General features: G+C 38.7%; 1 protein-coding gene and 1 long non-coding RNA gene across 2 annotated transcripts in view; one reads left to right on the top strand and one right to left on the bottom strand.

Annotated features, from left to right (window-relative positions):
* The window catches only part of AGBL1 (AGBL carboxypeptidase 1), an 803,597-nt gene that overhangs the window by 62,977 nt on the left and 712,688 nt on the right, over positions 1–27,932 (bottom strand).
* LOC309627202 overlaps positions 1–27,932 on the top strand; it is a 532,216-nt gene that overhangs the window by 115,564 nt on the left and 388,720 nt on the right. The gene's annotated exons all lie outside the window — the stretch shown is intronic.

The following is a 27,932-nucleotide window of genomic DNA, read 5'->3' as shown; positions in this document are numbered from 1 at the left end:
ACAGACCAAAGAGAATCTAAGCTGTCTACATGCTGGTGTCTGACTCTGTCCCCACACATGTGCAACAGGACCTGCAGAAAGTAAAAGCTGGAGCTGGCTTAAAAACTGTATGAATGTGAATGTCCTCCCCCACATATACACAGATCAATTGTCAGAGGGTAGAGACTTACTGAACTGAGGTGTTTAGCACAGCTTTTCAAATGTCATTGTTTGATCAGTAAGTTATGCAGAATAGTGTGACCCCTAGGAAGCCATGAATAAAATAAAATTAAAATTAAAAAAAATTGAGTAGAAACAGTAGAAGTCACACAAGAGAAATAGATTTGGTAGATTTATTCATAGCAAGTTACTAAAAAACAAAACAAAATTAAAAAAAAAAAAGACTACAGAAACAAAAATTTCTGCATAGGTAGGACATATCAGAATTCAATTCAATTATTGTCATCCATTGTCTAAAATACTCCCACTTTCAATAAAAACTATGAGACATGCAAAAAAAGAAAAAAAGGGCAAATGTAACACAGAAAAATTTTAAGAAGTCACTAGAAACTGTTTTTGAGTGAACCCATATGTTGGAATTAGTAAACAAAGACTTCAGAGTAGCTATTAAAAACATGTTCAAAGGACTAAAGAAAACTATGTTTAAAAGATTAAATATGATGACAGAGAATCAACAAATAGAAAATCTCAACAAAGCAATGGGAATTATGAAAAGAGCCAAATGTAAATTCTGGAGTTGAAAAATATAATAATGGCCCATGTACAAGAAGTTGTGGATGGTCCCTAGAACTGCAGATCTGAGGGTGGCAGCTTTATGAATAATATCACCAAACTGAAAACAATCTCAATATTTATCAACTAATGAATGGATAAACAAAGTGTGGTATATCCATGCAACAGAACACTATTCCACCATAAGAAAAGAAAAAAGAATTGACATGCTGTAAGATGAATGAATCTCAAAAACACTATGCTAAGTGAAATAAGTTAGATGTAGAAGACTACATATTACATGGTACTATTTATATGAATTGTCCAGGAAAAAAAATCTATAAAAAAAGAAAGAAGATTAGTGGTTGCCTGGACTGGGGCTGGGAGGAGGTGTGGGAAGGTTGATTCTAGGTGGACATGAGGAAATTGGGATGATGGTAATATTCCAAAGCTGGATTGTGGTGGTGATTGTGCACTGTACACATGTACTAAAAATCCTTGAATCTTATACTCACCATGAATGAAATTCATGGGGTGTAAATTATATCTCAATAAAGCTGTTAAAAAAAATTCTTTAATGTAAGATTCTTGAGGTCAGGGGTCCATCCACAGAGTTCAGTTAGAAGACTTTAACTCATTCATGCAATTAGGGTTCAATGCAAAAGCTAAACATTCAATCATTCTGGGTTGCCTTATTCCCCTGCCTTGGGGACATTGTTTGAGGTCCCTCCTTCCCAGCTAAGCTCCTCTGTAGATCACTTCATAAAAGGGAACAAACAAACAAAAACCTGAGTTGGTTGGTTAGTTAGTTTTTTTGGTTTGGTTAATTTTCCAGTGTTAAATTCTCATCAAATATTTTTACCGTGGAAACTCTTCAAATCTAACCCTTACCTCTTTTGCTCACACCCCTGCCTCTTTTGCCTTGGGATTTGCAACTCAATGTTAAAAAAACAAACAAAAAAAACCAGCCCCATGTTGCCTGCATTTAAAGTATACTGCTCTTGCTGTTGCAACATCTGTCACTCTCTCCACAGCAGGGCCATCAAACTGTCAGGGTTAAGTGAAGTTTTGTTGATTCAATGTACTACCTCCTTCAGAGATCCCTGTCAGAACCATCGGGCTGTGGTGGATAGAGATGTGTGCTCTTTGGCTGACTTGCTTTTTTTGTTGTTGCCCCTTAAGGACACTTATTGTTTACTCATCTGTAGCATTGAGTCAGAGGCACACAGTCAATACTTGTTGTTCTTTGCTTGGAAAACTGCCTCCAAATCCACTCTCCCTACCTCCCTTCCAATCAGGATGCCCTCTCCACCCCAATGTGTGACATCTGACCTATTGGCAGGAGCCCTAAACCCTATCTTGGGTACAATTATATGTGCTAGAGGACTTGTAAGCATCTTCCAGATGGGATTCACTGTGTAGTGAGGTTGTTAAGGAAGCAAGGGAGAGGGAGTGCAGCCCCTCTTTAATTAGTGATACTGATGGGCAATTGCATGCTGGCAATGAATGCTACACTTCCAGCAGAATTGCAGGCAGTGTTAATCTGGTAGCACTAATCACCAGGCCTCATAGCAGAGAGGAATTCTGTGCTTCCATTTGGAAGGAAAGAATGCATTCTCCCATTGAGTATTTGGATAATTGGAAGAATTAAGGAAAAATACATTATTCCATTTGGATACAGTACTAATTGGAATGAGCCAAACAATCAGCTCACCAGCATGAAGCACAACTCCTTACCTTCCTGCTGCAGAGAGGAAAAGTTCTCTACAAAATGAGCTGCTGTGGCCCCTGCATCAACAGTTAGATTGCCTGCTCCTCCAAAGTACCCTGTGGGATGTCCCTGTGCCATGTCTTCTGCCAGCCAGTTACTGATTCAGAAAAAGAAAACCTTCTAATTCTGTTGAAATGGAAATGGAAGGCCAGCTCCATGGCTAGACTGGGCTCTGCCTGGCCACTGAGCTCAGGAAGAGGTGTCTGTAGTATCACAGAGCAAGTTTCAAGGGCTTGATTCTTTAGAGAGAAAATCAATCTATTTGAGGTGCTCAGAATCCAGAACAAAGTTCTTAGGCAGTTCCTGTGCCACCACTTCCACTTCCTTAGAGCAAAAACACTCAAGACAGGTGAAGTTGTACTTTCTTCAGTATTCATAGCTGAGGTCTCATGCCCTTCCTGAAGAATGAACTCTTAATTCTTTCTCACTGTCGATGAGAGCAAACCAAACAAAGCTGTGTTCTTTATGTAAGAATTCAGATGATATTCTTTTTCTTCTGATGGATCCAGAGTTTCCGATTCTTCCACCCACCCACCCACATATCCATTTATCCATCTTTTTTGCCTTTATTGAGTATCTAAGCCAGACTCTGTTAATCGATTGGTTCCATTTTATAGATGAGGAAATGCAATTTTAGAATAATTAAAGAACTTGTACCAGTCCCATATCTAATAAGGAGTGGAGCTGGTATTTTAAAACCTGATTTTTCTGACTCTAGAGACCAAATCCTAATATGGATGGTGGAAATGCCAAGTTTCAAAGTCAGATTGATGAAAAATAAATTTTAAAATAATAAATTAACAAATATACTTAAAAAGAGCATTCATTGGCCCTTCAAAATGCTAACATCACAGCAAAACATTCTCTGAAATTCTCACCTGAATTCAGTATGTGCTTACACAGCTTGTATTTTTACACATAGAATTTTCCATGCACTGCATTATTTTCCTTTTCTGACCTAACTCCTCATAGTCCTTCCTTTTTCTCACTTTTGCTAACAAAATCTTTCTGGAAATGATCTCGTTAGCTCAAGATGAATGATATATACCTCAGCAATAATTATATTTTATCTGGCCAATTGCCCTCTTCCTTCCTGTAAAAGGGGAACTGCCCTAGAAATGCAGAACTGCTCCTAGGGCTTGAATGCAGGTAAATACAATCCCCCATCCAGGTTGCTCCATTCTCCCCAAGTATAAGCATCACTGGGCTTGCTTTAGGACTTTTTGATTGGTAGGGAAAAATCTAATCATTCCTGGAAAAAAAAAAAAAACTATCTTGTAGTCCTACTTTCAGAGGATAGCTCTTTTGGCAAAGGGCTTTTGGCTGCTGTTGGTAATTTGCAGTGAAAATAATGTACACCTTCTGTTGGAAAGACTACTCTTTTTGTAATTCTGGAGAACTAACAGGGTTGGGGCATAGCTTAGAGAAAAAAAGGGCAGGGATATAGATGATTCAAACATGATGAAAGGAAGGATGGGGAGATAAATTTTAAAATAGAGGATGAGAATGAGATAATACTTCTGTCTAAGACTAGGTCATGCATTTGGGTAGGACATCTAGGGATGTATCTTTTAGGAACTAAAGCTTTGTAGACCGAGGTCATTCATAAGAAATTGTTCCCATTTTAACAAGTTGCAAGGACATAAGCCAAAGAAATAGTTCTTTAATGTTGGGGATAGAAGTCCAATAAGTTGATGGATGAGGTAGTCTTCATGTTCTAAGATGACAGTACTTGTCAGTTGGACCAGAAAACTTTAAGGCCCTGATCCAAACCCAATGCACTTCATGCTCATAGTTGATACAGCCAGGGGACTGATCATGGGCAGGAGAAATGTATTGAAATACATTATAAAAGCACAACAAGGTATGGTTATGGGGCAGAGGGGTAGGAGACTATGAACCATCATTTCTAATTGAATGATGGTTCTATGAACCATCATTTCTATTTTGCTTGAAGTAGAAACCCCAAAATACCTCCTATGCACATATGTGGAAGTGTGGAATTATGTAGTATAAAACCATATTCTGTTGTCAGAAAACCTGAGCTCAAATCATCCTTTTATTATTGTTTTGAGGCACATCAATTTACTTCTGAGATTTATTTTCCTTATTTGAAAATTAAGTTGTTGGACTAGAAGATCTCTTCTATCCCAAGCTCTATGACCCAGCTTTCCAATAAAAGGAAATTAAAATGCACATTAGTTAGGTTTCAGAGTTGAATCAGTTGTAGGCTTTTTGATAGATACTGTACAGATCTCATGTTTTGAAATATTGTTCTCTCCCAATAAAAATAAGATGATCTGTATAACTGAGCAAAAGTCTACTAAGGTGCTATAAATTTTCTTCCCAAGAAGATATGAGAAAATTGTGACTTGCTTGGAAAGATAGTTAAACACAGTAATTTTATGGAAAAAAAATTCTGAGTTAAGATTTTCTTTTTATAAACACCTTGATTATGGTAAGGGCAACCTCAGAGGAATAAAGTTGAATGGTCAGTTGTATGAAGTTGGAATCTGTCTTGACTGGGTTGAATGTTTTTTGCTCTAGATTATTGAAAAGAATTAGAAGCTAACTTCTTTTCCTTTCATCCATCTATCCTATATACCAGCGGTTCTCAACCAGGAGTGATTGGAGCCCCAAGAGACATTTTAAAGTCTTGGGGAACATTTTTGGTTGTCACAACTGAGGGAGGGGGCTTGCTACTGACAGCTAGTGAGCAGAGGACAGGGATGATGTTAAACATCCTATAATGTGAGAACAGCCCCTCACAACAAAATCTTACCCAGCCTAAAATGTCAGTAGTGCTAAAGTTGAAGGACCCTGCTATATGCTATATATTGTTAGTATAAAAAGACTGCAATGAGATATCCGTGAACTTTGTGGGTCAAACTCATAAATTGAACACGCAATGAATCAAATAAAAAATATAGAGACATCACCTTCAGAGGATGAGCCTCCTTATGTCAGAAAGAGTAGGATTTAATGTAGTAATTAAGTGACAATATCCAAAGTAAGAATATTTCAATAAAATGTGTGTAGAAAATCAGCTTTCTAGAGGCCATTACTGGAGGTATCCATCTAGGACTTTTCAGAGGATAAGCTGCTTTGATCCACAATGTGGTTTTCTTGTCTTCTGATGGTGCAGCTCCCAGTGATAGATAGATGAAGCTGGGTATCCAATGCCAAATATGTAATCTTCTAAACAGCATCTCTCCTCCCTCTGCTTGCATTCTACACTCACCAAACAATCTTCTGATTATTGTTTGTCTTCTCGTTTAGTTCCTCCTACAGGAAGATAATAAGCTGACCAAAGAGATAAGATTATTCTGGTCTCCTTGGCTGTTATATCTCTCATACTAATTTGATGAATTGGCATTTTGATTTCTTTATCCGATAAAACTTTGGGAATTTGGTGTGAGTCAGTCCTGTGGGAGACAACCAGAATCCTAAGTCCCTAGCCATAGACTATGGTGACCTTATTAAGATAATGCCATCATAGACAGGCAGCCAAATGTTATCTCTGGGCACTATCGCTTTCATAGCCTAAAAATTGCAGCACCAAGAAGAACAAAGGGTTGAAAGGAACTAATGTAATATCCAAGCTCTTCCACACTTTTTTCCCTAATTGATCTAAAGAGAGGCTAAGGGAAATAATAAAGTTTAACTTTGCAATGACTCTATAGCCTCTTATATAAGAAGCTCAGTGTACAGTACACTTACTTATAGGCTCATGTCTTCGTCTTTTCATATGAAGAGTATCTTGTTCGAAGTAGAAAAAAATGTGAAATGTTTCAAAGGGGATATATGAAACTATTTTGTTTTTTTAGGTTAGAACATGGAAATTAGGGCTAAGTTGGTCAAACAGCCAAAAAGATTCCCAAATGGCAAGGTAAGATCTTATGGGACTGCCTTGAGGTAAAGCCAATTCAATGAGTTTCTGCAGCATAACTGTCAGGACCCCAAAACTAGGTGGAATAATGAACTTATTAAAACCTATAATTGCAATTCAATGGGGGAAACCATTCATCACAAAGATGGCAATGTTCCCTACATTACAGATTGTGCAGAGAAGACACTAACAAAGGTAGGAATCAGGAGCCTGTTGCAAACCTGAGGAGAGCATACATCTCTTAATAAGAGAATGCAGAACTAGCCTGAATGGGGAGCTTGGTCTTTATCCAGTATAGTTCTGGTTTCTGACTCAACAACTGAAACGCAGGCTTCTCTCTCACGCTCTAATCCAAGACCATGTTGAAGATACACTTCTAATGTGATCACTATCAAATTTCCTGGATTTTACCCAAAGCAAACATTAGTCAGTGCTCTCAGTTTTCCCCTGATGTTTTACAGATCTTTTTCTCATACCATTTCTATCTTTGAACCCATATTGCTTTGTATCCAGGGCCAAATTGCCAATATTTTGAGCTTTGGGGGTCACACTGTCTTTTGCAGCTCTTCAAGTCTGCTGTTGTGTCCCAAAAGCAGCCACGGAAAATGTATAAATAAATGAGTTTGGCTGTGTTCCAATAAAACTTTATTTACAAAAAATAGGTGGTGGGTCAAATTTGGCGCAGGGGCTATAGTTTGCTGACCCTTGTTCCACATATATAATAATAATTAAAATAACATGTAAAGCAAAGTAATAATTGAAATAAATGACCAGCATACAATAACTTCCTTCATTTCTTGAAAAATATGGTGGTCATTTTGTACTAAATGGCGTTTTCCTCTGGTAGCTAAGAAGACTTTTGGACCAGCCAATAATAAAAAGCAGTAATGAATGTAGGAATCCTGGGAGTAGAGAGTCTGGGAAATGCATAAAGCATACTTAGTTTCATTCATTTGTTCATTCTTTTACTCACTCAACAATATTTGTGTGGCTATCTGTTCTGAAAGCTTTTCTAGGTTCTAGGAATATAATGGAGAACAAGAACAAAATGGCTTTTGTGCTTTTGGAGATCATATTCTAGTACTAGGAGGCAGACAATAAACAGATAAATACACAGGCAAGATAATTTCAGATAATGAAAATTCCAATAAGGAAATAAAAACATGATATTATATGGACCAGCTATTGGTGGAATAGTTACTACTATAGTTTGGGAAGTTGGACAAAGCTTTTCTGAGATGATCCTTTAAGCTGAGACCTAAGGGTGATATAAGTTTCCTAAAAAAGGATTTAAAGAAAGAAATAAGAAAAGAAACATTGGTATAGTTGGAACATATGGTTGGAGTGAGGGGAAGGGTACCAAATATGAGGTGAGAGAGGTAGGCTGGAGCCAGGTCATGACTTGGGACCAGGTTTAAGAGTTTGAATGTTATTTCTGATGTGAGGGGAAGAAATTGCATGGTTTGAAGGAGGAGATACATAGTCTAACCAGATTGTTTAAAGGGTAGCTCTTACCGGGGTGTGAGAGTGGACTCTTGGAGGGGTTAAGGGACAGTGTTAACAGGGAAATAAATTAGGAAACTCTTGCATGATGGTGGCTTGGTTTGGAGAGTTTTCTTTTTTCCTTTCATTTCCATTTTGTCAATTTATTTATAATTGAGACCTTGGTGGAAATTGGTATTTTAAGCTCTATTACCTTTAAAGAATTTACTTCTACCAAAAGAACCAAGGTCTGGGTCTATTGAGTACTGGTCTTTTGTTATATTCTATATAAACACCCTTGATTTCATCAGTTTCTATTTTAAGGGTCATCTATGTGACTTATTGTACAAATTAGCTATGGGATTTCAGAACACGATCTTCAATATTTTAGTCAGTGAATATACTTTTAATCTGGTATTACGCTATAGATTTTGAACAGGCAATCTCTGTTTAGCAGCATAAAACTGAACTCCTGTTTCTCATGTATTTGAGGGTACTAGTGGTGGCCTTTGGAAGACAGCAAAATAAAATGAAAATAGTTTAGCCAAGAAATAAGCTAGAAGCAGCATGTTTCTGCTCAATAGCAGACTCAAAGGTAAGAAATTGTTTTTCCTTCGCTTTGTGGGTGGGATCTGGCCCATATGCTTCTGTGTGAGAAGGTGGACTTCTCTTGATATGATCCAGATACCGAGTGGATAAGATATATGTCTGTGAATGAACTCGGGTCCAGCTTCTGATAACAGCTCTACACCTACCTCTTTGCAAGCTAATGCTCCACATGTTTACTCCCTGCCCAGGTCTCTCATCGTAGTCATTTACATCCCAATTCTCACAAACTTTCAGTTCATACCCTACCTATTCATAAACTCTACCCTCACTGTATATTTCACCCACCAGTATGTTGGGGAAATTCCTAATGGTTCTAAGTAACCATTTCTTAATTTTCCCTTCCTCTTCTTCTTCCTTATTTTCTTTCTTCTCACTTTTCTTCAACCTGTCTACCAAAGTCACCTTGCATTTCTCTTACAGAGTGCTTTTTCTACATTACTCTCATAGTGCAGAATATGTTTCCTACGCTGGTCTACTCCACATGAGAAGGCACTGGCTTTTTAATTCCATTGACTACCCATCATCTCATCCCCCTGATCATTTCTAGTGAAGCTATTGTGGGGCATCAGTTCATTTTCAGCCAGCACCAACATGTTGTGCTAACCCATCTGTGAACAAAGCCCAAGTCCTATTCTCGTCTGTTGGCTGAGGGTAGGAAGCTGTCCAGGAGGACATGGGTATGAGTCAGGGAGAGGTGTTAATACAACAGAAGCAGGTAATGTGAGACTCTGATCCAGACATTTATGTAATTTACTCATGGTTTCTGGACCAGCCAATCCCCAGTCCCAAGCGTGCCATTTGCACCATGTAAATGATTCCTACCAACTACGTGAACTGATGTATCTGATAATTCCTAGCTCATAATGGGCAGCTCCAGTCACACCTCACTGGTGTCCGGTAATCAGATGCTCAGCCTCTACTAGATCTCAGTTACATGGAAGGAATTGTTTTCCAAATGGCAAGTATTTCTCTGCCATTCAAAATCCTGGGGTGTGAACAGTGACTCTCTTAATAGGGCTTGCCACAGAAACAATGCAGCATCATTCTTTAGCACAGAAACAACTGACACCATCAGACTTGTGGGGTTAAATGGCATGAGTGGAAGGGAGACTTGCACTGCACAGTAAACCTCTTGCAGAACTTTGTATTTATCAGGGCTCCACTTGAACCCTGCAGTTTCCCAAACAGAGCAGTATTCTCACACATGGAACTATGCTGCTTGCAAAATCCTATAAAGCCGACTAAGTGTCGTGCCTTTTAGTGGTAGAAGGTGAGTGGTCTGACATCTTACCCTTGATCCTAATTAGAAGGATGTCCCAGCATGTGGCAGAGCACTAGATCCCCCCAAACTTCACTGATACATCACCCTCCAAATCTCTACTGAGACCACCTCCTATTCTGTCACATATTTAACTCTCTAGAACATCAAGAATATTTGCCATTTCCTACTCACTATGTCTAACCAAAATTTTGTCTTCAACTTAAGGATAATTCAATGTAATACTATATTCAATTATTTATATCTCAGTCCCTAGCTATCTAGCTATCTAGCTATCTATCTCTCATCTATCAATATATCTAATTTTGGACTTTATATTATTACCAAGGGCAGGAGATTTATCACAGCCCTGGGACAAGACAATGGATAACTTATGCTGCTTTAATCCTTCCTGCTAATGGGGTTGTATTAGTTTCTTGTGGCTGCTGTAACAAATTACCACAAATTTGGTGGCTTAGAACAATGCAAATTTATTCTTTCAAAGTTCTGGAGACCAGAAGTCTGTAATTAGTTTCACTGAGCTAAAGGTAAGTTGTCAGAAGGGCTAATTCCTTCTGGGGGATTTAGAAGAGAATCTGTTTCTTTGCCTTTTCTAGAACTTTTAGCTTCTAGTCTCTAGAGGACCCCTGTGTTTCTTAGTATGTGGCCCCTTCCTCCATCTTCAAAGTGTCTTACTCCAATCTCTGCTTCAGTCATCACATGGCCTTCTTTTCTGACTACAACTCCTCCTGCATTCCTTTTGTAAGGGCTGTCATGATTGGGCCTGGGTAATCCAGGATAATCTTCCCATCTCAAGGTCCTTCACTTAATTACATCTGCAAAGTGCCTTTTTCCATATGTATTAACATTTGTAGATTTTTGGGATTAAGACATGGACATATTTGGGGGCCATTATTCAACGTACCAGAGTATCAAATAAAATGCCATATAAAAAAGCCACACATCAAGTAGTAGAGGCTCTACTGATGGTCAGTAAAAATAACACACCCGGTAAGACAGATGCAGATAAGGCTACCACCTGTTACATTTCTGGTAGCCACCATAATCTACTAGAATTCATCTGGCTTTTGCAGGGTCTAGAAGTATTCATAAGGGAAAGGGATTATACCACCTCTGCATGATTAAAAATTTTAAGGGCAGTAGAGGTCTCTGAGGTTCTTCATAGATGGTGATGTTGCTTCTGAGATACTATCTTGGCTGGGAGGAGGAGTTTCAGTGTCTTCCACTTAGCCCTTCTGACCATAAGAGCCCTTGCTCTCCAGAAAAGGTAACCAATTTGGGCAGCTACTTAATAAGTCTATGCCAATTATACATTCAGGATTCAGAGAAATAATCACAGGCCAATTTCATATACCCATTGAACCCACTATGAGATGGACTGGGGTCAAATTCTATTTAATATCTGGTTTTCTTACAACCCACCTCTAACTGGAGGAGTGTGAAGGCATTTCAGGTCTCCTGATATTAGTGTTTGGACCCCTGTCTAATAATCCTTAAATGTTCTGGCATTTCCTTGTCTTTGTATGCATAGCAGTCCTATTTTAAGTCTCTTCGGGAAAGATCAGAAGGGTCTTTACCCCATCTACTTGTAGTGACATTGAAGGGTCCTTACTCATGGGGCAGACCTTCTCCTTTAATCAAAAAGCCCCATGATCTTTTAGCCATTGCTACAAACCACTGCAGGTCAAGGTACCATGATCGCCACTCCAGCCTTCCTGCACATTATTGTAATTATATCAGGTACATCTTCCTTGTCTCTGATGGTTAAGTGCTGCCACCTAGCCTCAGTCATTCTGGAATCTCAGCAGCAGCATTGATACTAGGGAGCGTACTTCTATGTTAACATCTCCCACTGTCAAACCCACCCTACAGAGGAAAACCACCACTGAACTTCTCAAAGATCCTGGAGCCGCCCCGTCCCCAATGCATTTCTTATCACCTTAGTGTAGCGTTCTCCCAAAGTGTGAACCTCAGAACCATCATGTTGACATCACGTGGGAGCTTTTTAGAAATATAAATTTTAGGACCCCCAATTTGATGGCATACTTAATCACACTTTGGAGATGGGGCCCAGAAATTGATGTTTAACAAACCTACCTAAAGATTCTGTGAAGGGTTAAGTTTGAAAACCACTGACAATGAAAGGAGTGTCCTCTGGGACACCACTCATTCTAATATTTGCACTGTCCTGAGTCCATCCTCAATATTCAGCAAAGGCATTTCTATCTCATTAGTGTAGGCCTTTGATGTGCAGAAGCTTTAAGGAGCTACTCTGCAGATTTTTACTTTTTGTTTGCACACACACAAATAAGTACAAGTAAAACTGAAGAAATCTGAGATCAGTGGATTATGTAAGTGTGAATATTCTGATTGTGATATTGGACTATGGTATTGCAAGAAGTTACCACACGGAAGAACTGGGTAAAGCGTACATGGGATTTCTCTGTATTATTTCTTACAACTGCAGGTGCCTACTACAATTACCTACCTTCTATCTATCTATCTATCTATCTATCTATCTATCTATCTATCTATCTATCTATCATCTATCTATCTATCATCTATCTATCTATATTTTGCATTACTATCAGCATTGACTAAGTGATCCAGTTTCTCCTCATCTTCATCAGCATTTGTTGTTGTCACTATTTTTTATTTTAGCCATTCAGTATGTTGAGATATCCCATTGTGGGTTTTTGTTTGTTTGTTTTGCATTTCTCTGATGGTTAATGATGCTGACAATATTTTCATGTCCTTATTTACCATATGTATATCCCTTTCAGTTAAGTGTCTTTTATGTCTTTTGACCATTTTCTAATTGGATAGCTTGGTTTTTCTTGTTTGATTGTTTTTACTATTGAGTTGTGAGTGTTTTTCTAGATACAAGTCCTTTGTCAGATATGTACTTTGCAAATATTTTCTCCCAGTTTGCACCTTGTCTTGTTATCCCCTTCATATAATCTTTTACAGAGCAAAAGTTTTTAGTTTTAATGCAGTCTAGTTCATCATTTTTTCCTTTTATGGCTCATGCTTTTGATGTCAAGCCTAAAAACTCAGTTAATTTTTGAATAAGGTGTGGGGTATAGGTTAAAGTTCATTTTCTTGCCTATGGATGTCCAATCACTCTGGTACCACTTGTTAAAAAGGTTTCCTACATTGAATTGATTTTGCACCTTGTCAAAATCAGTTAAGCATATTTATGTGGGTCTGTTTCTGGGTTCTCTATTCTGTTCCATTGATCTATGCATCTATCCCTCTGCCAACATCGCACTGTCTTGATTACTGTAACTATAAGTCTTAAAGTGGCTAGAGTGATTCCTCCCATTTTATTCTTTTCATCAAGATTGTTTTAGCTGGACTTCACTGGTGGTGCAGTGGTTAAGAATCCGCCTGCCAATGCAGGGGACACGGGTTCGAGCCCTGGTCCGGGAAGATCCCACGTGCCGTGGATCAACTAAGGCCATGCTCCACAACTACAGAGCCTGCGTTCTAGAACCCACGAGCCACAACTACTGAGCCCACGTGCCATTACTACTGAAGCCTGCGTGCCTAAAGCCTGTGCTCCACAACAAGAGAAGCCACTGCAATGAGAAGCCTGCGCACAGCAATGAAGAGTATTCCCTGCTCGCTGCAACTAGAGAAAGCCCGCGCGCAGCAATGAAGACTCAACGCAGCCAAAAATAAAAAATAAATTAAAAAAAAAAAGAGATTGTTTTAGCTACTCTAGGACCTATGCCTTTCCATACAAATTTTACAATAGGTTTTTTCAATAACTACAAAAAACCTTCGCTAAGATTTTGATGGGTGTTTCATTAAACCTGTAGATCAATTTGGGGAATATTGTCATCTTTACAATTGGAATTGTTTTCCAATCCATGAACACAGTATGTCTCTCCATTTTAGATCTTCTTTGATTTCTACCATCAGCATGTTCATTCAGGTTTTGTATATGTTTTGTTAAGTGTCTACCTAAGTGTTTTATTTTCTTTGGAGTAATTATAATTGGCACTATATTTTTAATATAGCAGTCTCATTTTTAGTATATAGAAATGTGATTTCTTTTCATGTGTTAACCTTGTATCCTGCAATCTTGTTTACCTCATTTGTTAGTTCTTAGAGGATTTATTGGGGGCGGGGAGCAGATTATATGGAAGTTTTCTATGTAGATAATCAGGCATCTGCAAATAGGAAAAATTTCCTTTCTTTCCAATCTATGTGTCTGTTATTGCCATTCTTGCCTTACTGTGCTTGCTAGAGCTTCCAGTTTTATGCTAAATAGTAACAGTGAGAGCAGACATCCTTGCCTTATTCCCAGTCTTAGGGGAAAGCTTTCAGTCTTTCATCATTATTTATGATATTAGCTATACATTTTTGGTAGGTGCCCTCGATCAAGTTGAACTAATTCTCCATTGCTAACTTTCTGAGAGTTTTTATCATGGGTGGCTGTTGGACGGTGCCAAGTGCTTTTTCTGCGTCAATTGTATCTGTTCATATGACTTTTCATCTTTGGCCTGTTGACAGGGTGCATACAGCAAACTTTTAGAATCCGCTCTATGTGATTTTAACAGAACATTACACTCAGAGTCTCATGTGAGTACTTCCATGTCAATACATTCTCCCCTATCCAGTTTTAAATGTCTGTCCCTACCCCAAACTCACCTACTCAAAACGGACTCCCACACGGATTCCCTCAGTTTTTACATTCAAACACAATAGGAAGGTCCTGCAAATCCTTTCACAGGTAGACCATACTGTCCTAGAGCAAGACTGTACTTCCCTAATCCAGCTGTGCTAAAACCAAACTCTAATTATTGATCTGGAGGCAATAGAGGGTAAGGGGGAGATCTTGAGGAGGATAAGCATTATCTTGCAAGGCTTCTTCTTCAGATGAAGAGAGTGCAAGTTTCTAGGCAAGAAGAGTCTGCTCTCCTGCAGCAGGTGGAAGGAGGGTTACTTCTGCTGGTGTGAAGAATCCAGGGGAAATTGAAGATTAAAGACTCTCAGGCATGTCTATCCTAATGCCCATATCCTAGGTTTCATTGTCGACTCTTCTTCTATCAAGGCCTAATTTTCAAAGGTGATTTACTGAAGGGGAATATTCAGGTTCATGTACAGTTTTGTTATCCTTATAGTAGACTCTGCCTGATTTTCAGTAACATATGCCTTGTAGTTACAGAAGATGAGAGTCTCATTAAAAGATGTTATAAAAGCATTCAGGGTTTTATAGCATGACTCAAGCAAGCAGTAGATTGCCCTTAGCCTATCATTTTCTGTTGTCAAGGCTACCAGTGTTGTTAACAGAAGCCGTAATACTCTACAATCCTTATAAGTGTCATTGTGTCCATTCTGGCCCATCACCACAACCACTGCATAATCTGTGTGTCACCTTCCACCTGCAGCTCATCCCAATTATGCACAGGTGAAGGCCATAAGACAGGGATACCCCTACACAACAGACATTATAACCATCCCATCCTGGTACCATTATCTTAGTCTGGGTTCTCTAGAAAGGTAAATGCCTATGCACTACTAATTTATTGGGAAGATAAATATCAGGGGAGCAGAAGAGAAGTGAGAGAAAAAGTTGTGGGACAGAGAAGGATAGAGAAACAATATGAGAGTGTGTCACTGGCCACTACTTGTGATCAAGAGCAACCAATTGCTCTAAATTGGGAGATTCTTATTTCCCAAGAAGACGACCGAGAAGTCTTTATGAAGCAATTGGTTCACTGGAAAATCATTCAACAGATAGGAAAGGAGACAAATACATTTGCTGACTCCCATTCCCAAATGGTTATAGGTTCATTCTACATGGCATTAAATCCCCTAGACTTCAGTACTGTCACACATGGACACCGATCCGGTCCTATGACACTACACATCTCAGGGATTATTAGGAAGTGCTAGGGTAGGAGGTGAAGGGTGAGCGGCACAGGAAGGTGCTCAGGTGTTGTTGGGTTGTGCCATTGTGATGTTGGTTGGAGCCAATGAATAGTCACTGCAGAGGCAACCAGGGTAGAAGCAGTAACCAAGGGCTCTGGAGATGAGTGAGGCTGAGCAGATCTGAGGCAGCATCTTTGGGGCACAAAACACTAGCTCAGAGGGTTGGTTTAAGAATTGTACTCACAATATCCTTAATACTACAACAAGAAAATACTCACAATAATACTCACAATCTCCTTAATACTACAATAGGAAAATAGTCAGTGCTCAGTAAATAGCACCTATCACTATTATCATTAGTAATAATGATATACTTGACATTTTTACACCATCCACAGGCATCCATAGCCATCACATAATAGGAAAAAATCGTCAACATAATACATTGCTGTGTTACACAAATGATTCACTTTGTGTCTTATCTTCAACGATTACCTTTTTATTCATTACCATTTTTTACATTTGATCTCATCCTCCATCTCATCACCGTTACCTGGAATTACTTTCAGTTTTTCTACTTGAGACCAAAACACTGCCCTTTGTTACAACTGAATTTGTTCTCAGTCTTGGATTCCAAATGTCAACCTTCTCCACTCTACAACATTTCACGTTCTTGCTAATATATGCAAAGCACATGGAAAAATGTCTGGAACATAGTAATCTAAAACCACCGTTCCTCTTCCTCCTCATCTTCTTCCTTGTATTACTATTGCTACTACTATTACTGCTGCTGCTATTGCTGCTACCACTAACGCCACAGCTGCCCCTAGCATCATGATACCTTTGATGGACAAACAAATATACTTCAGTGCTTGAATTTGTTCTCAGCCTTTTCTGCCTCTACTCTTTGTAGCTCCACATAAAAATATTGCTAGAAAAAGGCATATAAACAACATATGTTGTTATGCTGGTAACAACATAAACAATAACTCACACTATTACAACCACTACCAACTCACCTAAATTTATTGAGCACTAAAAGGCACTGTGGTGAACACTTTCCATGTTTCATGCCATTTATTTTTCATAATAATTCCATGCTGTAGGGATTATTATGTTTATTTTGCAAATAAGTAAACAGAGCCTTAGCAACCTTAAATAACATTTCAGTGTCTCCCAGCTAAAGAGAGGCAGAACCCATCTGTGTCTGGTTACAACATCACTCTGCTCAGCTACAGTGCTAGACTGCCAGTCTTGGCCCATGGTAAATACTCACCCCAGGACTACCTATACTCCTCTGCGAAATCCCACACTTAACCTCCACTTCAGTCACTCACACCTTCTCTTTTCTGCTCAGGTTTTCACCAAACCCATCTAAGTTAAATCCCTCCATATTAGTTTCCTAGGGATATGATAACAAAGTCTCATAAACTGGGTAGCTGAAAACAACAGAAATTTCTTGTCTTATTCTTCTGGAGACCAGAAGTCTGAAATCAAGGTGCCAGCAGGGCTATGGTCCCTCAGAAACCTATAGGGAATTATGATTCCTTGCTTCTTTTAGCTTCTGGTATTTGCTGTAAGTCCTTGGCATTCCTTGCTTGTAGATGTATCACTCTGACCTCTACCTCCATCATCACATGGCTGTCTTCTTCCTGTTTGTCTGTCTCTGTGTCTCTTCTCTTCTAAGGACTCCATTTAGATTAGATTACGGGTCCATTCTACTCCACTATGACATCATTTAATTTACATCTTCGTTACATGTGCAAAGATCCTATTTCCAATAAGTTCACATTCCAGGTAGCAAGGGGTTAGGGCTTCAGCATGTCTTTGGGTGGGTGGGGACACAATTCAATCTATATCATCCTCCAGTGAGCGCGCACACACACACACACACACACACACACACACCATCTTATTTAACAGCTCCAGGCCATCCAACCGTATCACTCTCATCTTTGATGTACATTCCAACCTAAGTGCAGACATATGTGTAGAACAGGGAGGAGACTTGGCTCTTGCCTACTGTCTTAGATGAGGAGATCTGAGATTTTGGCCTAACCCTACCACTTTCCAGGTATAGGATTTTGATTAATTTACCTACCCGATCTAAGACTTTGTTTACACAATGTAGGATGGAAATAATTTTTTTTTTTTTTTTTACAGAGTCCCTATGAAGGTCTAACAACCTAAGGAAAAATATTTAAATGAAAAACTGTTTATACAGACCCTGAAGGATGTACAGTATTTTCAAAGGTTAAATAATATAACTTTTACCTCTTCTGGTCATTGATCTCAGGAAGGGGCCAGTTTTCCTCTTCCCTGAGTCTGTTGTCTGGCTCTTGAAGGATTTTTCTTCTTTATGATACTTCTCAATTTTAGTATCTCCAGGTTTTCCCCTCCACTGAATTGCCTTCAAATATGTGGCTTTTTCTAATCCTGAAACGATTTTTAAGTGGCCCTACTCACTACTTTTGCTTGTCTCCTTCCCTTCATAGCCAAACTGCTAGAGAAATGTTTTTAACTGTGTTCCCATTTCCTTTTAACTGATTCTCCTGATATTCCTTTGGCATCCATGTCACCTGTCAACTGAGCTGCCTTTATGAAAGTCACAATGGCATTTAAGAATCTTGGCATTGAAAGCAACTGGCTGGGTGCCAATGTGTCTTTTCTTGGTCTCTAGGCCTCTTGACAATTCCATTGGTATCCCAACTGGCCGCTTCTCCTTCTGGATGTTCTCTTTATTTTGACTTCTGTGATATGATAGAAGACTCGGTCCTCTTGCCTCTGTGAATAAGACCTCTCAAACCTATTGCTTCTACACAGAGAGCTTTTCCTCTCTGTCCTGTAGATGGGTGTTCCCCAGTTCTCAGACGTTCATAATGGGTCCTTTATTTAATTTCTCTGGAAGATTTTTTATGGCTTTGACTAACACCTACTATTCATCTTCCCGCACTTCCTTCTTGCTGTGTACCCATCCCATATTTCTGGCTGAAAGTGGAAACTCCTCACCAGCACTTGACATATTTGCATGCTGCCTCTGCAACCCCCTCAGACTCCATGGGTCTAAAACATAAACGACAAACTTCCTTTTCGCTTCCTCACCCTTCCCTTCACCAAAGCAATCTTCACTAAACTCCTCATTGCTATAGATGTTCTTTTAATGTCACATCTCTGGAATCATCTTTGACTACTCCATACTATTTGCTTCTCTCTCCAAATTCTTTCCAGAGCCTTGAGATTTGTTATCCCCTCCTCGGTCCACGAACTGTACCCACAAAAATCTGAATTATAACACGTCTCCTGGGGGACTGTTTTCCCTCTTTGCTCCGACTATTCTTGCTAAAAGTGCAATTAAGTGCCTCTCTGCTTCAGTAACTACTGATAACTATCAGTTTTCATCAATGTGTGATCTTGACTAATTTCTTAAGTTTTTTTCATGACTTTGTAAACATGAACACCTTGCCAAAAGTTGTTAGTCTCTTTAATCTCGCTTAAAACAGAATTTTTTCCCCAAATCCTTGCAGTCAGAAGGAATATCATAGAATGTTTTGGAAAAACAGAATACCAACACCATACTAGAAATTGGGAATGGGCCTTATTAATTCCTGTCCACTGACCTAACCCAGCTCACCTAATACTTGCAAACTCATTTACTCAAATATGCTCAATTCTAAAAACAAAAGAGTAAAAATTTCAAAGATCTCCTAAACCATTCAATCCATAAAAATCTGAGTCTCTGCTAAGTGCAAGGTACTTAGATCATTACTGAGCGGAGATTAAAGTATAAGGCAGTTTCTCAGTCAACTACCTCACAAATGAATGTCAGTTATTTACCAGAACACAGTATATTATACTGTCCCATAATCTTTCCCAGGAGATACACTGGTGGTCAATTGTCATATGACAAACAACCTGATTCCCTGACTATTCTACATAAATTACACAGGAATGCAAGAAGGTGAAAGAGAGAAGTCAAATAACATTTGTTTGCACATTACTACTACTAAGAGGTAGGCACTCTGTTAGGGACTTTAATGCATTTAATCAGGTAATCTTCACAGTGAGTGTGGTAAGAATTTTCCACTTCCATTTTACAGAGGAGGAAAAGAATGTTTGAAGACAATAAAAATCTCCAAGAATTAACTTCTAAAACAAGTCAACAATGTGGCAACATGGATGGACCTTCACTTACTTACCAAGTGAAATAAGTCAGACAGAGAAAGACAAATATCATATAATATCTCTTATATGTGGGATCTAAAAAAAATGATACAAATGAACTTATTTACCTAACAGAAATAGACTCACAGATATAGAAAACAAACTTATTGTTATCAAAGGGGAAAGAGGGGGGAGGGATAAAACAGAAGTTTGGGATTAAAATATACACACAACTATATGTTAAATAGATAACCAACAAGGACCTACGGTATAGCACAGGGAACTATACTCAATATCTTATAATAATCTATAATGGAAAAGAATCTAAAAAGGAAGATATATATATATACACATATATGTGTGTATATATATATATATATATATATAGGTATGTATGACTGAATCACTTTGCTGTACACCCGAAACTAACACAACATTGTAAATCAACTATATTTCAGTAAAAAATAAAATAAAACAAAATAAAGTAAGTCAACAGAAATTGATTGTTTTCTGTGGTGGTTGTTGGGATATCAGGATGATTAAGATAGACACAGCCTTTGCCCTGGAGGGATATAGATATTAACACTGATAAAATAATTCAGATTTGAATCAAATCATCCACACACCAGAGTCTTAACCCCTACTCTAAGTAACACTGTCTCCTTTTCCATTCTTCTTTCACTTCCTGGAATATGAAGAAGTGTCTCCTCCAAGCTCCAGAGAACTTATTTCTGTGACCTGGACAATTCTTGGGTGAGCACCTGTGTGTATCTGTAGCACATTAAGAGTCCAGGTTCATTTTGATCTTCCTATGTGGGTTCAGTCTCTGTCTGGCCACCCCATCCCTTCCCATCAGTCTACAGCTTGTCTTCTGCCAAGTCTACAGCCAAGGCAGGCTGTAGTAGTTGGCAGGTCAGACAGGGATCTAGATTCAATTCCACAATCCTACATCTGGTATCCACTCACTTGCAGTCAGGTCCCAGGGCTAATCACACATGGAAAGAGAGGCTGTTTCTGCCCATCTCTTCAGCAGGTGCATTGCTCATAGGGTTGAGTTGGGTTGATGATCTCACCTCAGATCATTAGTTTTCTCTGGAACTGGAGCTCAGTCCTGAGTCTTCCTGGGTTTGACTAACCTTAAAAACTCTTCCTATTTATTCCAAGCCCCCTCTCTTTCTCTGGAATGTTGTTCCTTGTCCAATAACTGGTGAAGAGCCTGTTTCAATCTCAACACATCTCCTCAGAACAAAGATGCTGTCACCCACAAGAAATGAGAGCTAGGCGAGGATTCCAGAGACCTTGTGTGTTGGCATGGAAGGGATGGAGGGAAGAGGGGCCTTTAGGATAAGGCTCTTCAGTGTTAACCTGCCTTGGAAGACAACAGAGAAATGGACAGAGGTTCCAAAAAACATCTGTGATTCCTTTACAGACATGAGATGGAAGATAGAACCACTTTCATCAAAACATCTCTTCCAGTTCAGAAATATTATTAGGGATATCTAGTTAGTTGAGTTTACAACATTAGAAAAAGTACAATGGAGAACCATTCTGTATTTTGAGAACATCAGAGTAGAATTTCATAGCAAAGCATCTAAGGCCCTTTTGACTGCTCCCTACAGACCTCTCCATTCTCATCCACGGAGGCCCCCTCATCCTCAGACTCTATTCACTATCAGTCCTATCTTTCTGAAGATCCCACGTGCCTCAAGGTTATTTGTGACTCCCTAAACATGCCCCCCCCCTTTCAAGAATATCTTCCTTCCTTCTCTCCTCTCCTACGGGCTCCCTGTTCTCTGTTTTCACTGGTTTGACTCATTGGAAAGTTCTCACTTATCCTTTAATCCTGCCCAAAGTTTGCCTCACCTGTGAAGACTTTTCTTTCTGCTTCCTGTCTCCAACCAAGCACTCCCTGCTCTTTAATACTTCTGGACTTTTACATATGTATATCACTGCAAATATCACACTCTTATTAGGTTCATTTCTTTACGGCCAGGCATGCATACCCCTAGAATGCCTCATGGGCAGCAATTGTGTTCTTTCATCTGTGTATCCAGCATAGTGCCTGGACACATGCAGTAACTGTGGATCCAAAAGGGTTTGCATGGTGTGCATTTCCAACAATATAGCAAGGAGTAGCTGTGAGGGAGAAGGTATGTCAAGGGGATATATTTACATGTGAAGGTCAATTGTGATGAATGAATTTATAAATCTGAGACTGGGGGAACCAACTGACTCATGCACATATCATAATCACCTCTGGCTTTTTAGCTAAATCCATGGGTTTGGGTTCAATCACTTAGGGAAATTCAGGATATCCTGATTTGATGGGGCTTGGACACCAAAACTTTTTTAAGAACTCCATGGGTGATTCTAATGTTAAGGCAAAGTTGAGAATTCTATTAATCATTTCAAAGAAGAACCCCTTTTTCTCTTTGTAGATTCTTTTAAGATAAATTTCAGCTCACTGCTTGAGTGGAGTTTTCTAAGTACCAAGTAGAGTGGTTAGAATTAGGAAGAGAGATGGTGTGTGTGTATGTGCGTGTGAGCACTCACATGTGTGTACATATATATTATATATGACAAAGTTAATTTGCTATGGGAAAAGAAAGCATCTGGACTACATTCTTTTTGAAACTGAGTGTATAGAGAAAAAAATTCAACATAAAAGTGAACAAATTGTCATATGCTTAGGCTAAAAGTCAGGAGACCCGAGTTTTCATCCTGGCTCTGTCACTAATTAGCTATTTACCCTTAGACATTATAATCAAAGCCATTTATTCTGAGAGTACATTAAAGTTTACAAAGTGTTTTTCCATATGTTGATTGATCTGAGAAGCAAGCAAGAGAGCTATTTTCCCATGCTTTCAGGGTTGAAAAATAATAAGCCTTGGAGTGGATAAGTAGCTTGAACATGGGTATGGCCAATTAATATGAATTAGTATACATGATAGAGATGGAATTGACTCTAAGTCAGAGACTTAAACTATATGTTTTCTATAATTCCTTCCAAACACAATGACAAGTATTACTGTGTTAGTTTAAAAAGACTCACTTAAAATACTTGTCACGGGGCTTCCCTGGTGGCGCAGCTACTGAAGCCCGTACACCTAGAGCCCATGCTCCACAACAAGAGAAGCCACTGCAATGAGAAGCCCGCTCACCACAACGAAGAGTAACTCTCACTCACTGCAACTAGAGAAAGCCCTCGTGCAGCAACGAAGACCCAACGCAGCCAAAAATAAAATAAATAAATTTATTAAAAAAATAGTTGTCACAATTTATATTGGCCTATACTTTCTTTTTGCTATTGTGCTTCCAATAGTTATTTCCAGCATCATGGAATTTGGAACTAACCCCATTAAAGTCATAGGAGTCTAAGATTATCCCATGAACATTGACTGACAGAAACGCCACACATTTAAATATTCAACTGTATTTGTATAAAACAAAAAAAGAATCTGGAGAGTTTTTTATAAAGAGCCTAAAAGGGCACAGAAAGCCTATTAAAACACAGAGAATATATTTGTCCATCATAGAGAGCTGATTTTACCTTCAAATGAAAGAAAATGTTACAGGGCCGTGCAAGAGAAATGTATCTGAAGAAAGAATCAGAGTCACATTTATAGCCCCAGATCCCACTCCTCCAGTTATCTCATATCTAAACTTTCCAGTAGCCTCCTGACTGTTCTGCCCATCTTTTAGCTCCGTCTGGGTTCCATGCTTTTATTCTACTGGAGTGATTTTCAAAAACTCTCCTCCGCTAAAAAATCTTCAACTGTCCCTACTACCTGTAGGACAAGGACCAAGCTCCTGGGCAGAGCGCACATGACATTTCTTTTTCTAGCTACTTTTGATGCTTACCTTTTTCTATCACCTCACCTGACCCTCATAATCTAGACAGACTGGATAAGTTCAACTTCATTTAATCCTTCAAGAATTACCCATATATTTGCACATTATCTTCTCCTTTGCTTATAATAACCTTCCTTGGTCCATCTGCTTGGCCAACAATAACCAACCCCTTAAGATCTGGTTCATGTGTTGCCTTCTCTGGTACTGTAGACAAAAGTTAAGCACTTTCTCCTCTGTGTGTCCAAAAGGCCTCATTCTGATCAATTTCCCTTTTGAGACTGAGAGCTTCTTGCAATGAGGTCCAGGTATCACTCAACTTGGTCCTCACCAGCCCCACGTGCCATGTCTAGCAACGTATTGGAAGTATAATCATGTTTGCTGATCAAATGAACATTTTAGAGACAAGCTGGAGTTTAGGAGTAAATACACACCTCCAGCAGAGAAAGAACACCAGTGAGAGAAAAAAAAAGAGAGGAAAAAAAACCCTCCTCTGAGCTGGCTCCTTACAAGCTTCAGTACAGAGAAATTTGGACTCTTAAGGATTCTGAGAAATGGGGCTAATTAATCAAAGCAACACTAGAGAGTGAGATGACTTTAGGTCATTTAGTCCTGCCAGGACTATAATATTCCCCACAGTATATTTCCTAGTGTATTACCCTGTCACACTTTAAATATTCTCAGTAATGGGGCCTTTCAGAGGTGCTGATTAATAGGGTTTAAAGAAAGACTGCAAGAGGAAAGCTGCTCGACAAGGAGAGAGAGATGGGTAATGTGATGTCTTTGAGCCTAGAAGGTGAAACGGTCATTCCCTATAGGCTGTGTGTGCTGGGGACAGGCAAGAAAACCTTTGGTTGTATCGTAGCTAAATGACAGATGAGAAAACCCCTACTCACTCAAAAGGACTAGCTCTGAGTCAAATGCCCAAGAAGATTGTATTACATGTAGCGTGTGTTTTTCTCTCTCTTTCTCTCTCATTGCAGCAGAAGTGAAAATCTACTTACTCTTAAAGAAAGGAGAACTGGTGTATTTTTACAAAACCTTCCCACATTTGAACTCATTTGAGACATAACCAGCTGGACTGCCAAATCTCTCGCTTCAAGATGGAGCAAACCCAGAGCTGAATCAATTTGGTGTTTTCATGGGCTTTAAAAACAAAAAACAAAACAAAAAAAAAACTGGAACCCAATGTTTCCATGCCAAGTATTTTTTGTTAGAGGTAATCATTTATTTATCTTGTTAAAAATCTACTGATCCAACAGAGATTTGACAAATCAAACAATATGCAAAACTCATACCAAGGAAACACAAAGCTAGATTCATCATTATTTGTCTTGTTAGAGATTTTCCAGTCTGGGTAGCCTGAATTTCAATATTACTTTGAGAATGTGTGGTCTACCAAACTGTTGTAGATTACTGGGCCTGTTAAGTACTGTTAATTTAAGTCAAGTAGACCTAAATGTCTTTAGAAAATGACCCGGCTGGAAGTGACTGGAAGTTCCCCAAGTCCACATGTTCCTTTCTTAATTCCCAGGCACTGCCTGACTCTCTCAGCCACTAATCTTGTGGGTTAGAGCAATGTCCCCAGTATGGTCCAGCCAAATGAAGTAGCACTGACTGCAATGGCTACTCACGAGTTGCACACAGGGTTAGTGCATCAAATTAGCTAGTTCCCAAGTAAGAATATGAACGAATGGGATAAACACCAAACACAGTTTGATAGGAAAAAAAAAAATCCTGGTTATGGTGGGAATGGATTTTAAAGGTGTTATCCTTTGACATGATGAGGACAGGGACTGCTTGGGATAGAAGGAATCACCAAAGTAAAACTCTCTTAATCTCATATTTTGTCTAGGGAAGACCTTAGTAGTAAAAACTTTCAAGTCACCAGTTCTAAAAGGAGAAAAATGAGAAGACCAACATGAATTATCTCACACACACCCAAATTAGAATGAACCATTGTTCTTTAGTGAAACAGATCTTGGATTGAATCATGAATCTATTACTTTCTAGCTAGTGACCTTAGGCAAGTTAATTATTTTCCTTAATCCTTACATGGATGAGAATAAAATGAGACAATGTATGTAATAAGCTTCTCCTTCTTTATGTATTCATGTATAATTTTTTGAATAGAAAAGAGTGATTCATTAAAGAAACCATAAGATTACACCTCTGTTCGCCTCATCAGTGTCTCACACGGTGTCTGGCCCAACTGGAGGTGATCAATAAATATTCACTGAGTATATTATTGAATGAATTGTCTAAAGAAAAAGAGAAGATTCATCCATGATTAGTGGTGATAAAGAAATGATAGTGACAACTAAAATGGAAGTCAAGAAGAATTAAGGAAGGTAAAGAAACTATGATTCACATGAGAATGGAAACAACTAAAGAAACAATGGAAAAGTTGGAAAGATGGAAAGAAGGAGAAAAGAAGAAAGGAAGGAAAGAAGAAAGAAAGGAAGGGGAAATCATGACACTGAGTATAAACAATCAGTTTTTCATGTTAGCAGGCGCTGAATAGGTTTATACCATTTTTTATTCCTCTTTCAGTTCCTATGGGGCATTATTAAGGATGAAAGAAAACCAATGGGATTTAGAAACAAAAACTTGTCTGCTACACCAAGTCTGTGCCTTGCTGTTAAAATCCTGGCCAGCTCCTCAGTGTTTCTGAAAGCTGTTTTGTGCTCTGAAACACCTCATGCAGACACTTCACAGAGAGCACCATCTTCTCCATGGGAAGGGCATGGGTGGCACAGAGCAGAACTGCTTCTGGAATATTCTCTCAGCTGAGAAATGCAGATAATACCATGGGTCAACCAGTGTATGGAAGCCTTATTTCTCAAGATGGTCATGCTGTTTAAGATTTATGGATTGAAAATCCACTGAAAGAAAAGAAGGGAATAAGAAGGGAATAAGAAGGGAAATACCACTTAATATTGTTCCCGTGGAGTAATTGTCTTTTCTTCATTTAATCCCCCTCTAACCTATAAAGGTCAATATTATTATTATTATTATTATTATTATTATTATTATTATTATTATTATTATTATATAGCTGATAAAATTGAAGCTCTGAAAATTTCCACAGTTTGCCCAGCTTTACACAGCTACCAAGTTGTGGAGCCTATATCCACACTCTGATGTCTGTGGAGCAGAACAGGAGTAACATTTGTCTTACTTCTACTCTATGGCACATGCTTCATATACAGTTTCTTATTTGATAACAAAGGCCCTATCAGTCAGGTTTTATTTTCGCCATGTGACAATAAGAAAAAGTCCAACTCACATATTCAAAGTGAGGATTCACTTAAAAGCACTGGAAGTTCCACATCTTGGAAACCCTCTCATTCCACCCAAACTAGGACAGTTGGTCACTCTATCATCCGTGGCTTCAAGGTCAACATATATTTCACAATACTCAGGACTTCCAAGGTACAGAGACAACACTGGTAGACTGTGGCCTCTTGGCTTGAAGTAGTGAAATTATGGGAGGCTCCAAATCCACTCTTCAAAAAAACACAAAACTACAACAAATTTGCTCTTCCTCTTCTCCTTTACTGTCACCATTGCCATCAGCACAAGCACAGGAGTTAATATTGTTGGTGCACCTACTATGTACCAGGCCTCACACTCAACACTTCAAATCCAACCTCTTTCTCAGTGCTCCCTAATAGGTTTTCTACTATGAATTCAGAGAAAATGGTAATAGTTGTAGGGCACACTGAAATAAAAGGACAAGTTGTCAGAGACAACCAGTCAAGTGCTCCAATTTTCCCAGAATTTGCTGCCCATCTACAAGGCTAAAGTGCTCACTATTTAACCCAGTTAACTGTGCAGAGGACTCTGGCTGGACCGCTCTATTCTAACTTATTTAAATTCTCACCAAGACCTATTTTCAAGTTCAAGAAACTGGGACTTAGGAAGGATTATCAAGGTTCCACAGCTAATACGCATTGGAGCTGGCTTTGAGGCAGATTACATGGAATTTGTCTCAGAAAATATAGAAAGCAACTACAAATTTTGAGGAAAAAATGGACATCAATGTATGTTCAGAGATTCAATGCAGATATAGACACTAATAAAGAATAATATACAATACATGATACTATATAACATATAATATGTAATATAACATAATATAATGTAATCTATAGCTATATATAATAATCATTAACCATATGCTATAAATTATAAATTACAATTCATATAATTAAATATGTTATATAAACTATGTATAATATAATAAATATAGAATACTAACAATACAACAATAACAAGCACTTATATATTATTTT

The sequence above is a fragment of the Balaenoptera borealis genome (genome assembly GCF_965194805.1).
Source record: "Balaenoptera borealis genome assembly, chromosome: 3".
Taxonomy (NCBI): domain Eukaryota; kingdom Metazoa; phylum Chordata; class Mammalia; order Artiodactyla; family Balaenopteridae; genus Balaenoptera; species Balaenoptera borealis.
The sequence above is the reverse complement of the archived record's forward strand: the minus strand, read 5'-3'. Positions and strand labels throughout refer to the sequence as shown.